The sequence below is a fragment of the Biomphalaria glabrata genome, chromosome 3, assembly GCF_947242115.1.
Source record: "Biomphalaria glabrata chromosome 3, xgBioGlab47.1, whole genome shotgun sequence".
Classification (NCBI taxonomy): domain Eukaryota; kingdom Metazoa; phylum Mollusca; class Gastropoda; family Planorbidae; genus Biomphalaria; species Biomphalaria glabrata.
This window is the reverse complement of record NC_074713.1, coordinates 50,535,760-50,548,353: the sequence shown is the minus strand read 5'-3', so window position 1 is coordinate 50,548,353 and position 12,594 is coordinate 50,535,760. Positions and strand designations below refer to the sequence as shown.

The window sequence follows — 12,594 nt, the reverse complement described above, 5'->3', positions numbered from 1 at the left end:
ATAGATCTACTGTTTGTACCTTAATGTTGTGTACCAAAACAAAAGGGGACTTCTTTTTTTTTTTACGGGAATTCCCATAATATTGAAAACGAGATCGATATTAAACAGTAGGCCTACCCGATCCAGCGACTCAATCCCGCATCCACTGAAAATTAGAAAAAATGACCAAAAAATGTATTCAAATCTAAACTACACAAAATTGATCTCTACTACCCCATATTTAGCGCGCTAACACGGAGAAAGTAGTGTCAGAACGAAATAATTATAAATCTCAGCTGTGGAAATTCATGATACATACATGAACAGCAGCAGCAGGGACCAAGTTTTTAAATGGGAGAAAGCAGTACATTTTAATGCGACGAAAATAAGGGACCAGAACATTCTTCTGGTCAGAGTCATGCAAATTATCACCCCAGTGGTCAATGGTCACATGCTCAAGAAATAGCTCCTCGCCACATCCTATATTGTGGAAATTTTATTGAGGAGAAAAGGGAGGGGGATTGTGGAGAGATCCTTTCTTTAGAGCTAAGATCACTGGCGGATCCAGGGGGGGGCGGTAGGGGCGATCGCCCCCCCCCCCCCACTCGGCCGACCTGCTTCGCCCCGAACCCCACTAATAAGTGATGAGCTGTAGATGTCAGGATAATGCGTTTCTGCAGTGAAAAATGCAAGAAAGCGCTTTTGGGTGTCGGGGCTTCGCCCCGAACCCCACTGAGGAAACTTACAGCGCTTTCCCAGATCCCCAAGCGTGCAAGAGAAAGGCCTCAACATGACTGTTTTTTTTCTGTTTTTTTTTCGCGGAAGATTGAGAAACAGTCTTATTTTATTCTCCCTTACGGATAATAAAGATTATTATTATTATTATTATTATTATTATTATATACATATATATATATATATATATATATATATATATATATATATATATATATATATATATATATATATATATGCTGTACGCACGTTTATGCATAGGGTTAGGGTTAACTGGGCGTTAGGGTTAGGGTTTGGAAAAAAATCGCCCCCCCCCCCCCCACTCCAAAGTTCTGGATCCGCTAGTGGCTAAGATGCAGATGCCTTTCGATCGCCGCTCTTTAGTTAGTTAGTCGACGTTTTTTTTTATCTGCGCATAATCTAAAATGCGCACTGCTAAATTATTTTTGAGCGTTTATTTAGCCTAATAGGTAATGGTGAAGAATTTTAAAGAGTAAATCAGGTCAAAGGAAAACGTATTGAGATTGTTTTGTGCATTTTCTCTGCTATGATTCATGGTTGGATTTAAGGAAGTGGAGGCAGTGGGCAGTGGCGTAACAACCATGGCACGAAGGGCCTATAGTAGCCCAAACGGTAAAGGGGAAAAATTGTGTTGACTGCAACAATTTAGACTCTTACATAATTTACTTAAAACCATTGTAGATATTTGTTTTTTTTAATTGTTTTTAAATTATTGTAGCTGGTATTATTACCGAAAGAGAAAAATTACAAATCGATGTATATCAGAGAAAGAAGGAGGGTTTGGCGTGGGGCTAGAGACCCCACCCTGTAAAACCTTAATTGCTACAGAAACGGTAAGCTTGAAACATAAAGATAATTTTACATGCGGCCCAACCCCGAAGAAGGTGTTGGAAACCCTAACAGGGCGTACAATGCCCGATAAATGGCAAGCCCTTCAATGTTAAGAAACCGACCCTAATTGGTACATGGACCTCAGAGCAGGGGACACCCCAGGTGGGAATATGCTTCAGACATTGCCAGTGACAGATTTTTGTGGAGACAGCTTACCGCCCAATGTCTAATTAAGTAAGTATATCTTATTATTGTAGTATGAAATCTAGAGCATACTTCCAAAAAATGGATGGCTGCCTGGTCGTGCGGTTTGCACGCTGGACTGTCGTTCAGATTTATCGATGGTCCCGGGTTCAAACCCTGCCCGCTCCCATCCCCCGTCGTCCTGCGGGAGGTTTGGACTAGGAAGTAATTATCTTCAACTCTGAAGGAACATCCGAAACATGTAAAACATTTTACAAACATTTTACAAAAAAAAAAAAAAACTTATACGAATTTAATTGAAAGGTGCACTTGTTCAAGGTAATGAAGTATTGTTTTAAGCCTTGACGATAATGGTATTTGTTTGCTTATTGCTGACTGAGAAGCCAGGATCTTATTTAACGGTATCAATTATCTTATCTTATAAAATACACAGGTTACGTCAAAAAAGAAGATGATTACGCCCGAAGCGTCATGCATCTAGTCATGCATGTTAACCAATGACTTAAATTCTGCTTAGTCATTGGTTTTTCTGGCTGGCTTAGGCAACCCATTCTAACAGCTTAACAGCAGTAAGGAAGAAGGAGCATTTGTAAACATTTGTCCTAGCATAATGGAATGTGTCTGAGTATTTTATTAGGTTTTGTTTTTGTATTTGAAGATTATGGTTCAGTGTTTTATGTATAATTGCTACTTTACTTTTGAGTCTTCTATCCTGAAGGCTTTTTAAATTTAGTGATTTTACTAAAGGTGGTATTCTAGTCAAATGTGAATATTCGTTTGTTATGAATTAGTTTGGATCAGTCATGTGATTATATTTGTTTTAAATCTAGACCAACAACAATAAATCTGTGCGATTAGAAATATTTTTACCAATTGTTTTTATTTAGCACTATTTCGGAGAAATAATGTGTACTAACTTTTTCCAGACAGACAAGAGTTAATATAAGCTTTGTACAAACATGAAAATTTATTAAAGGAATGTGATTTTTAATTGTTACTACAGCATTTCATTAAATTTTTTTTTTTACCTTTTTACCTCCCTTAGTCTGTTGGACCGTTGGGGCACCAGGCAAGATTGGTCAACCGTCTTTCTCCATTCCTCCTTTTTTTTTGCCTTGTTTAGAACCTCTCTCAATGGCAGGCCCGTCCATTCTTTTATGTTGTCCTCCCATCGCTTTTTCTGTCTGCCTCTTCTTCTTTCCCTGGCACTGTTCCCTGAAGGAAGGTGTTTGCGAGCCCCGTAGATCTTGTAATGTGGCCATAGGTTTTAAGCTTTCGTCTTTTTACAATAGTTAGCAGGTCGTCATTAAATTATAAATTGTTATAAATTTTGATAACAATAATAGTACAAATAAATATGTAAGAAATGTAAAAGTATTCTACTAGATAAAATTATGTTTATTTGGTTTTCATCAATCATTTTTTCTTAAATATTACGGTATGCATATACTACTTTAGATACATGAATTAATGATATAGATTGACAAGTGAGTTCAATTTTTTTTTATAATCGTTAGTACATATAATAGTCTATTGACAGACAATATCACATCTGAGGCATTCATAATTCAAAGTGAATGTGTCAACCACAGGACTGTTTGAAGACCTTTTTAACAAAGCTTATCTCCACTCACATAGTCAACTCTTGTACACGTTATTTCTCCAGCACCCACTCTCGGACCAAGTTGAAAATTTTGCACAATTATTTCTTGTATCTGACAAAACAAGAGTCAATTTAAAAAAATAAATTAATAATTGGTAATTATTTTGTTTGTTATTGAACAAGGGAAAGAAATCATACTTGACAGATGTGGTGGTATAAGTTAAATTAGTCCGCCTGAGGAGGCCTGAGCCCCGAGTGAACACGTTTCTTTTTATTATGCATTTAAAAAGCGATCACGCTAACATTGACACGTATACCCCCTCTCCCCCGCCCTGTCCCAACTGGTCCAAAGAAGTGTTAGGATCATAGCGCATTGAGTAAAACAATACAAAAAGTCAAGTGTGTTTAGAAAAATTATTGACTCTCCCCAGAGAAGATCGACAAGCTGGGACACTTAGGTGGTCTTTTTTTTTTTTTACAAAACTTCTAATCAACTCACTCTGTCTGTCTGGTACAAATTTTGCACACGTTATTTCTCTTAATTCCCAGTCTTGGATCAAGTTGAAACTTTGCACAATTACTAATTGTCAATGACAACATTTGAATAAATCAAAAATTAACCAATTAGTTAATTAAATGAGAAATGGACACGCTCTCATCCAAATCACAAGAAAGAGTATGCTTATTATAAGCTATCCCGACAAGGTCATCGTCTAATCTTTCGACTCAGGACCGGACACAACAAAATGCGACAACATATGTACCGGAAGCTCGAAATTGGAACCAGTGAAATCTACCCATATGGAGTGTCACCAGAGAATGCCGTCCATGTCCTCCAAAAACTGCTCTTTTATCAACAGGCCCGTACAAGACAATGGCCCCAAAACACCCAAATAGAAAGGAAACTACATGGAGAGCTCCCTGATTTGGAAACCACTGCGCAGTTCATCTCATATATTGGTCTAGTCATCTGAACGCTCCAACATAAAAATAAGAACGAAGAAGAAGTAGTTTATTAATTAGGGGTAATTGATTAATTGGGTTTTAAAAGGAAGATAAAGCTAATGTTATTTATATATATATTCCGTTATAGATCTATAAGCTTTTTTTTTTATATAATTTCATATTTATTCTTTTTTTTTTATTATATCAAAACATTTTGTATTGAATTGTAAATATAATGACATTATTACCAACGTTTACAAAACGTCGAAATTCGAATTAAAGTCTTTTCATAAGGTTTTCGCAAGAGACGTCTGTTAAAGATCTATTAAAAACGTTACTCTATCTTTGACGTCTTTTACGCGAATAAAACAGGCCCCACTACAAGACATCTTACTGAACTCGAGGATGACCTAATAATTATCAAGCACATAACAAACTTCATGCTCTTCGCATTTAGGAGACTTAGATCCTCCGCACCGTTTGATTGGCGACAAGCTGTCTCCATAGAAACAGGCCTCCAACAATGCTTGCAGCCTCTTCTCAACTGGCGCCCTCTGCCCTGAGCTCCTCCATCGCCGAAGACCTCCCTGTTTGCGTTTACCTAGAATCGTCCCAGACTCATATAGCTAAAAAACAACAACAATAATCTCTACACCAAAGCACTCACTGGATCGATTTGTTCACAACCAGACGGTAGAGGCTATCAGCTATTATCAGAAGGGAGTGAACTAGCAAAAGTTTTTCTTCCATTGTGTTATGATTGGGTCTTGATAAGAGTTATCTTCTCTGCGTGTAATGGTATTTACTTTCTGAAATACTCTCCTTCCGCGACTCATTAGATCGTCAGGGAGTGGGTCGGAGATTATAATTTCTATGGCACTTAATGATTTAAACAACTTAATTTAAACGGGTTTTTCCCTCTCCCCCCCCCTCCAACAATGTGTTCTGTGTAAAATGTTTATAATAGGACTTTAAAATAATCAAATGGATCGTATCTTATCTTATATAATACAGACGTTACTTCAAAAAAAAGAAGATGATTACGTCCTAAGCGTCATGCATTTTGTCATTCCACTCATCACGCAGGTCTACTAAACAAAAAAGAATATATTGATTATAATGGACGCTATCAAAAAAAAGGTGTCCATATTTAGATGGATCTCTCCGATTCTCCAGCGCCAAATATAAACCATGTCTGCTTAATATTCAATCATGATTCAATGATCACAACAGAGACGTTCAGCACATTTTTGATGTTCGCTTTACGATCTTTCAAAAATTATCACCGCCATTCATTCGGATGACTTTAATAATTAACTTTCATTTCTGCTGCAAAGTGATGCTGTTTTGTTCTACCTGTTTCTTCAGAATGGAATATTATTCGATCCTTTCCCAAACCTGCCTCAGGGTGGCGGAGGGCTGGATTCAAACCCACTACCATCTAGACGACAATCCAGAGCGCAACTCACAAGGCCACCATCCTGTTGTGTGCAGTGTATTCCCTAGGGTGATGGAGGGGATGCTCTCATCACGTAGACAGATTACATCAAACAGAGTGCTTTCCCTTTCTTATCTTATCTTATATAATACAGACGTTACTTCAAAAAAGAAGATGATAACGTCCTATGCATATTAACCAATGCCTTAAATTCTGCCAAGTCACTGGTTTTCCTGACTAGCTCAGGCAACCCATTCCATGCTCTAATAGCACTAGGGAAGAAGGAGTTTTTGTACAAATTTGTCCTAGCATATGGGACGAGGAATATGCCTTTATCTTTGTGTCTTTCTGAGTATTTTATTAGATTTTGTTTTTGTATTTGAAGATTATGGTTCAGTGTTGTATGTATAATAGTTACTTTACTTTTGAGTCTTCTGTCCTGAAGGCTTTCTAAATTTAGTGATTTTACTAAAGGTGTTACTCTAATCAAATGAGAATATTCGTTACTTATGAATCTCACTTTATTGCAAATTAGCACCAGGTCTAGTCAATTTGTTTTTATTTTGCTCGTTTTATTGTTTGTGTGTAACGCATCTTTCATGTTATGGTAAATCCGGCCTTAGAGAAACTTTTACTGCGGTTTGATTGTTGTATTCAAGGTCAATGGCATAGCTAGGAATTGGCCATCATTTGGAGGACGGGGGGGGGGGGGGTTAACCTTTTTGGTGGCCCCTGCATTTTGCGTAATATTTAATATTTTATTTAATGTAAAAAATAAAATCATTTGGGGGCCCTCCTCAAGTAGGGGCACGGGGGAATTTTCACATTTATCCCCTCTCCCACCCTAGCTATGCCTCTGTCCTAAATCCTATAATAATAAGTACAAAGCGAAGCTGTCAATACGTTGTTTTGTCCTGTTTCGTTATCTGCCTATTTGTCTGCCTATTTCAAGACAAAGACCTAGACCTACTGTTTCATGTTGAATAATATTAGCCTATCCTTCCAACCATGTTGGCCGATGTTAATTCTTGGATAGAATAAACATGGGGCCTGTTTAAGTAAGAAAAATATGTGTAGGCTTTTATCTACTTGTTCACCTTGCCAGTTTGCACATTAGGACTCCGGTATTGAAAAATTGGTGTTTATCTTTGGACTAAAGAATTTAGCCAAGGCTTTATCAAATGAAAGATAACGCAGCCTTTGTGGGGCGAGCTCTTCTATAAAGGAGACCCAGAACGTAGTGCATTGTTCATTCTGCTGCCCCTTTCCTGTTAAGTGTTGAGTGCACATTAATCAGTGGCTTTTTATTTCTTGTATAGATCTAGGTAAGTGAGATTTGATCTAAGTTTTCTGTTGTTGTTGACCAATGTAACAGACTCATTTTTTCCCCGTCTCTTTTATAATTTCTGTCTTTTATGTGCTCACATAATCAGTCTAAATCAGTGCCTTTTATTTGACCATAATATGTTTAATATTGAAAACAAATTTCGGAACATTAAGAAAATACTAACGCTAATGTCTTCGACTCCATAGATTAACAAATAATAGAGTGATTATCATGACCACGCAGTTCCTTCAGTGACCTACATGTTTGCCACATCTAACACATACAAATCTGCTGTCTGCCGAGATTCGATTGCAGTGGCGTAGCTAGGGTGTGGGGGGGGGGGAGAATTTGAAAATCCCCCCGGGCCCCCACTTGAGAGGGGCCCCCAAATGAGTGTTTTTTACATTAAAAATTAAATGCTATGGAAAATGCAGGTCCCCAAAAGAGGTCAAGCCCCCCGGGCCCCCAAACGATGGCAAATTCCTAGCTACGCCCCTGTTCGATTGAAGTACTTTTTGTTCTTTTAGTTATTGGGCCCAATATATTAGTATAACTGCTTATAAAAAGAAATATTGTGTACTGAAACTCACTTAAGGACGATGGCAGAGTCAGGCATTGGGCCAGACTAAATGTTCTGTTTTGAAGTTTATCGATGTGTTTATGTCATACAATACAGGAAGTCTCATAAACATGACATCATTAGTGATGATGAAAATACCTAACAAACACGGATGTAACAAACACGCATGTAACAAACATACATGTAACAAACATAACATGTAACAAACATACATGTAGCAGTTTTGGAAACATTTTGTTGTTTGTGTGTATGTGTGTGTTTGTTCTGTAGCATTGGTTTCTTTGCTGAGTCGAGAAATGTGCTCTTGTGGATTACCTTTAGTAGGCCAACTCCTGAATGATACCTATCTTCTGGTCTGGTTCATTGCCAGGTTATGTGCGTTTGGGTTGAACTCCCTGTTTTTAGCTTGCTCACCTCTCTGTGTTTGCCTCATTCCCAAACACACATTTACACACACATTCACACACACACACACATTCATACTGACTCTAATAGGGACATTGTTATTTTTCTCACATTTTCATAATATTTATTTCCTTCCTGCTTTTCATACGTCCCCAGCCAACACCCCCCCCCCTCGGTCTATCTTTCTCTCTTTCTCTCTTTCCATTTCCCTTTTTATTGCATCTCTCTCTCTACCTTTGCTATCTTTCTACTCTACTCCTCTCTCTCTCTCTATCTATCTATCTATCTATCTATCTATCTATCTATCTATCTATCTATCTATCTATCTATCTATCTATCTATCTATCTATCTGTCCGTCCGTCCGTCCGTCCATCTATCTATCTATCTATCTATCTATCTATCTATCTATCTATCTATCTATCTGTCCGTCCGTCCGTCCGTCCATCTATCTATCTATCTATCTATCTATCTATCTATCTATATATATATCTATCATTTAAAGTTTCATGACACTTAGTGTGACAAAGGTGACATCTTGTTTCGTGTTGATGTTCGATCTTATCCAACTCACCTCATATTAAATTCAACTCACCACATATTAAATTCAACTCACCTCATATTAAATTCAACTCACCACATATTAAATTCAACTCACCACATATTAAATTCAACTCACCACATATTAAATTCAACTCACCTCATATTAAATTCAACTCACCACATATTAAATTCAACTCACCACATATTAAATTCAACTCACCTCATATTAAATTCAACTCACCACATATTAAATTCAACTCACCTCATATTAAATTCAACTCACCACATATTAAATTCAACTCACCACATATTAAATTCAACTCACCACATATTAAATTCAACTCACCTCATATTAAATTCAACTCACCACATATTAAATTCAACTCACCACATATTAAATTCAACTCACCTCATATTAAATTCAACTCACCTCATATTAAATTCAACTCACCTCATATTAAATTGATGATTTGAAACATTGTTAAAAGATATAGGCTTGTAAAATATAAACTAACGTGAAATCAAAATGAAAGTCAATAGGAAATAGGCCTCAAAGGAAGGAAAATTGTAAAGTAGCTCTTCAGTGGAAGAACAATGAAAGTGACCAATTAATAGGAAATAAAACCACGTTTACTGACATTTACAAAAATGTTCAAAGGCTGGAATAAAAGAAACACCGATAGTTGAGCAGTGGTAGTAGATGCAGGTAAAGTGATACATTGCCAAGATTATGACTTAATACACCCAAGCGTTTTCCATCAGCGGCGTAGATTGCTACTGAGAGAAGCCTACAGACGTCCAACTTCTCCTCCTTTTCTCCCCTCACCTGCCGGCGTCAAAATTTATAAAATGACCAACCTTTTTCAGTTGTTACTTAAAAGGTTTAGGAGAAAAATGTTTTGTTTCTTTTAGATTTGATCCCTCGCCAGTTAACCAAATCAGTGACGTCACTCCGTTACAATTCACTTCAAGACAATCATCTTGTGTCTGGGCCTTGACCTTTCTCTACCTACCTCTAAGTGTGGGTGTGGGTGTAGGGGGTGTGAGTGCAGAAGAACAGCGGCGATTGGGAAAGAGAGGACTGTAGATTAAAAGTAAAATACCAGACAAGCGGTTTGTGTCTGGCCTCGTTTTAAGGAACACTGCCAGTGTGTGTCTTCTCGAGTGCCAACAAACCAAAGACAAAGCGTAGAACCAAAGTAGACATCTAGACGATACATTACTCAAAACAGAAGGCGTGGTTCTAACTGACACCAGAAGGCATGGTTCTAACATCAGAAGGCGTGGTTCTAACTAACACCAGAAGGCATAGTTCTAACATCAGAAGGCGTGGTTCTAACTGACACCAGAAAGCATGGTTCTAACTGACACCAGAAGGCATGGTTCTAACATCAGAAGGCGTGGTTCTAACATCAGAAGGCGTGGTTTTAACTAAGATCAGAAGGCGTGGTTCTAACTAACATCAGAAGGTGTGGTTCTAACTAACATCAGAAGGCGTGGTTCTATCTAACATCAGAAGGCGTGGTTCTAACTAACATCAGAAGGTGTGGTTCTATCTAAAATCAGAAGGTGTGGTTCTATCTAAAATCAGAAGGTGTGGTTCTATCTAAAATCAGAAGGCGTGGTTCTAACTAACACCAGAAGGCGTGGTTCTAACTAACATCAGAAAGCATGGTTCTAACATGTGAAGGCGTGGTTCTAACTTATCTAACATCAGAAGGCGTGGTTCTAACTAACATCAGAAGGCGTGGTTATAACTAACATCAGAAGGCGTGGTTCTAACTAACATCAGAAGGCGTGGTTCTAACTAACATCAGAAAGCATGGTTCTAACTAACATCAGAAGGCGTGGTTCTAACTAACATCAGAAGGTGTGGCTCTATCTAACATCAGAAGGCGTGGTTATAGCTAACATCAGAAAGCATGGTTCTAACATGTGAAGGCGTGGTTCTAACTTATCTAACATCAGAAGGCGTGGTTCTAACTAACACCAGAAGGCGTGGTTCTTACCTAACTAACATCAGAAGGCGTGGTTGTAGCTAACATCAGAAGGCGGGGTTCTAACATCAGAAGGTGTGTTTCCAACTAACATCAGAAAAAGTCTTTTTAACTAACAAGAGAAGGCGTGGTTCCAACTAATATGAGAAGGGTGGCTTTAACTAATAAACAGAAGGCGTGGTTATAACTAACAAAATAATGCATGGTTGTAACTAACTAACAGAAAACTTTGTTATGACTAACAAAAGGAGGTGTAGTTATAATAACGGCAACACAAAAAAAAAAAAATCAGTTTCTTTAATCAAGTTACTTTACTGTGGTCTGATGAAGCTGCGATCATTTAGGCCTTGAGCTATATTATTTATTTTACTATTTATGCTGATAGTGTGCTGGTAATAGATAGAGACGGAGGTAGGGAGATGGCGGTAGCCGCACACATATATTAGTATGCATATTATATAGCCAACATATATCTCTTTAAAATATCTAGTTTTGCTAATTTGCATAAGTTTCATGTGTCTCTGTGTGAAAGAAGATAGTTTTGCTTCATGACCTTGTGCTTTCATATGCCTGCCCTAACCTTTACTAAAGCGTCTGCCCGATAGCCAGCAGCTATGTCATCTTATCATGTATAGGTCAGTGACATAGCCTACCCAAGGGATGCCACTCACGACTTTATACGACTTCTGATAGAATCTAATGAAAAAAAAATAATTGTAAGTAATACGAAGTTTGTCACATCTTCACATTCAACGCTCGCAATGGAGGGATAACTCCATTTGTAGGTGCTCACTGCTAAGTATGCATCTTTATGTAAATGGATAATACCTGAGTAGATGCATCTCTGAATTCTTGCCAACATTTATTCTCTTGCGTTCGTTACTAATGCCCAATGCAGGATTTATGAACTGGCTATAGGACTACACTCTATAGCTTAGGGCGAAATTGTCTTAGTGAGTTTGTTATGAATAATAATAATCTCGTTAAACATGTTTCTCTATCTATATACTATAATAATATACTTCTTTATTGTATATCAGTTTAACCCTCTAAAGTTTCCGAACATCAAGTTTTGCATGATATGTAATAGTATAATAATAATATTGTGAATCAGTTTAACCCTCTAGATATCCGAAAGTCCAGTTTTCCACGATGTATAGTAGGCTACCTGGATTTATAAATCTTGCCAAATCTAATTCCAGTCCAGTAAATACTTAAACACAAAGTTGAGGACATAGACATAAATAAATATAGACTGGAAAAAGGAAATAACTTCATGTAGCTTGAAAAGATGTATATCTATTGTTGTCGGATTTCCGTATTCTGGAAAGTTGCATGATCTTCAGTCTTAGAGATGAAACAAAACTACACTGCTGTATAATAAAGTACACACAATTGCAAGTCACAAATTTTCGTTTCATAAAACTCTTTTATCGGCCAGTCTATATTTATTTAGGTCTATGGTTGAGGAACGAGGAAGTGAAAACAATGGCTACAAAAGGATATTCCTTAGCTACGAAGCACAGCTACGTGGACTGCATGACCTTTGATACTGACTTTTTTCCTTGTAATAGAGTCAGTTTTTAAAAAATACGTTTTATTTTAGTTTTTTGGTCTTACTTTTGTCCAGATTTTTTCCAGTAAATTCTGCCCCATAATAATTTAATAATGAATTTTGAGATTGTTACTGACAAAGTAAAAAAAAAAAAAAAGAAACTTAAATGTAGTTTATTAATTTAAAAAATATAAAAGTAAAGTTCCCCTTTCAGACCATGCGGTCTATAGGGCAGATGATGTAAAGGTTATCTGTTTCTGTGGCCCACTGTTAACGAGGGTATCATGGGGCGAGCACAACGCCCAACCGCCTTTACTTTTCCCCAACTAATGTCAGGTATCTATTTGAGCTGGGTGGACTCAGAGGCGTCCTAAGGAGCCCGAAGTTATAAATCCCAGTCTTCACCAGGATTCGAACCTGGGACCCGTATTTA

General features: G+C 37.5%; 1 protein-coding gene across 1 annotated transcript in view; it reads left to right on the top strand.

The window, feature by feature from the left end:
- The first annotated feature begins 6,931 nt into the window (after positions 1 to 6,931).
- Positions 6,932 to 12,594, top strand: part of LOC106055414 (uncharacterized) — a 31,867-nt gene continuing 26,204 nt past the window's right edge. The window contains exon 1 of the mRNA XM_056022515.1: positions 6,932 to 7,081. The gene's annotated coding sequence lies outside the window, so the exon portion shown is untranslated. The remainder of the gene's footprint in view (positions 7,082 to 12,594) is intronic.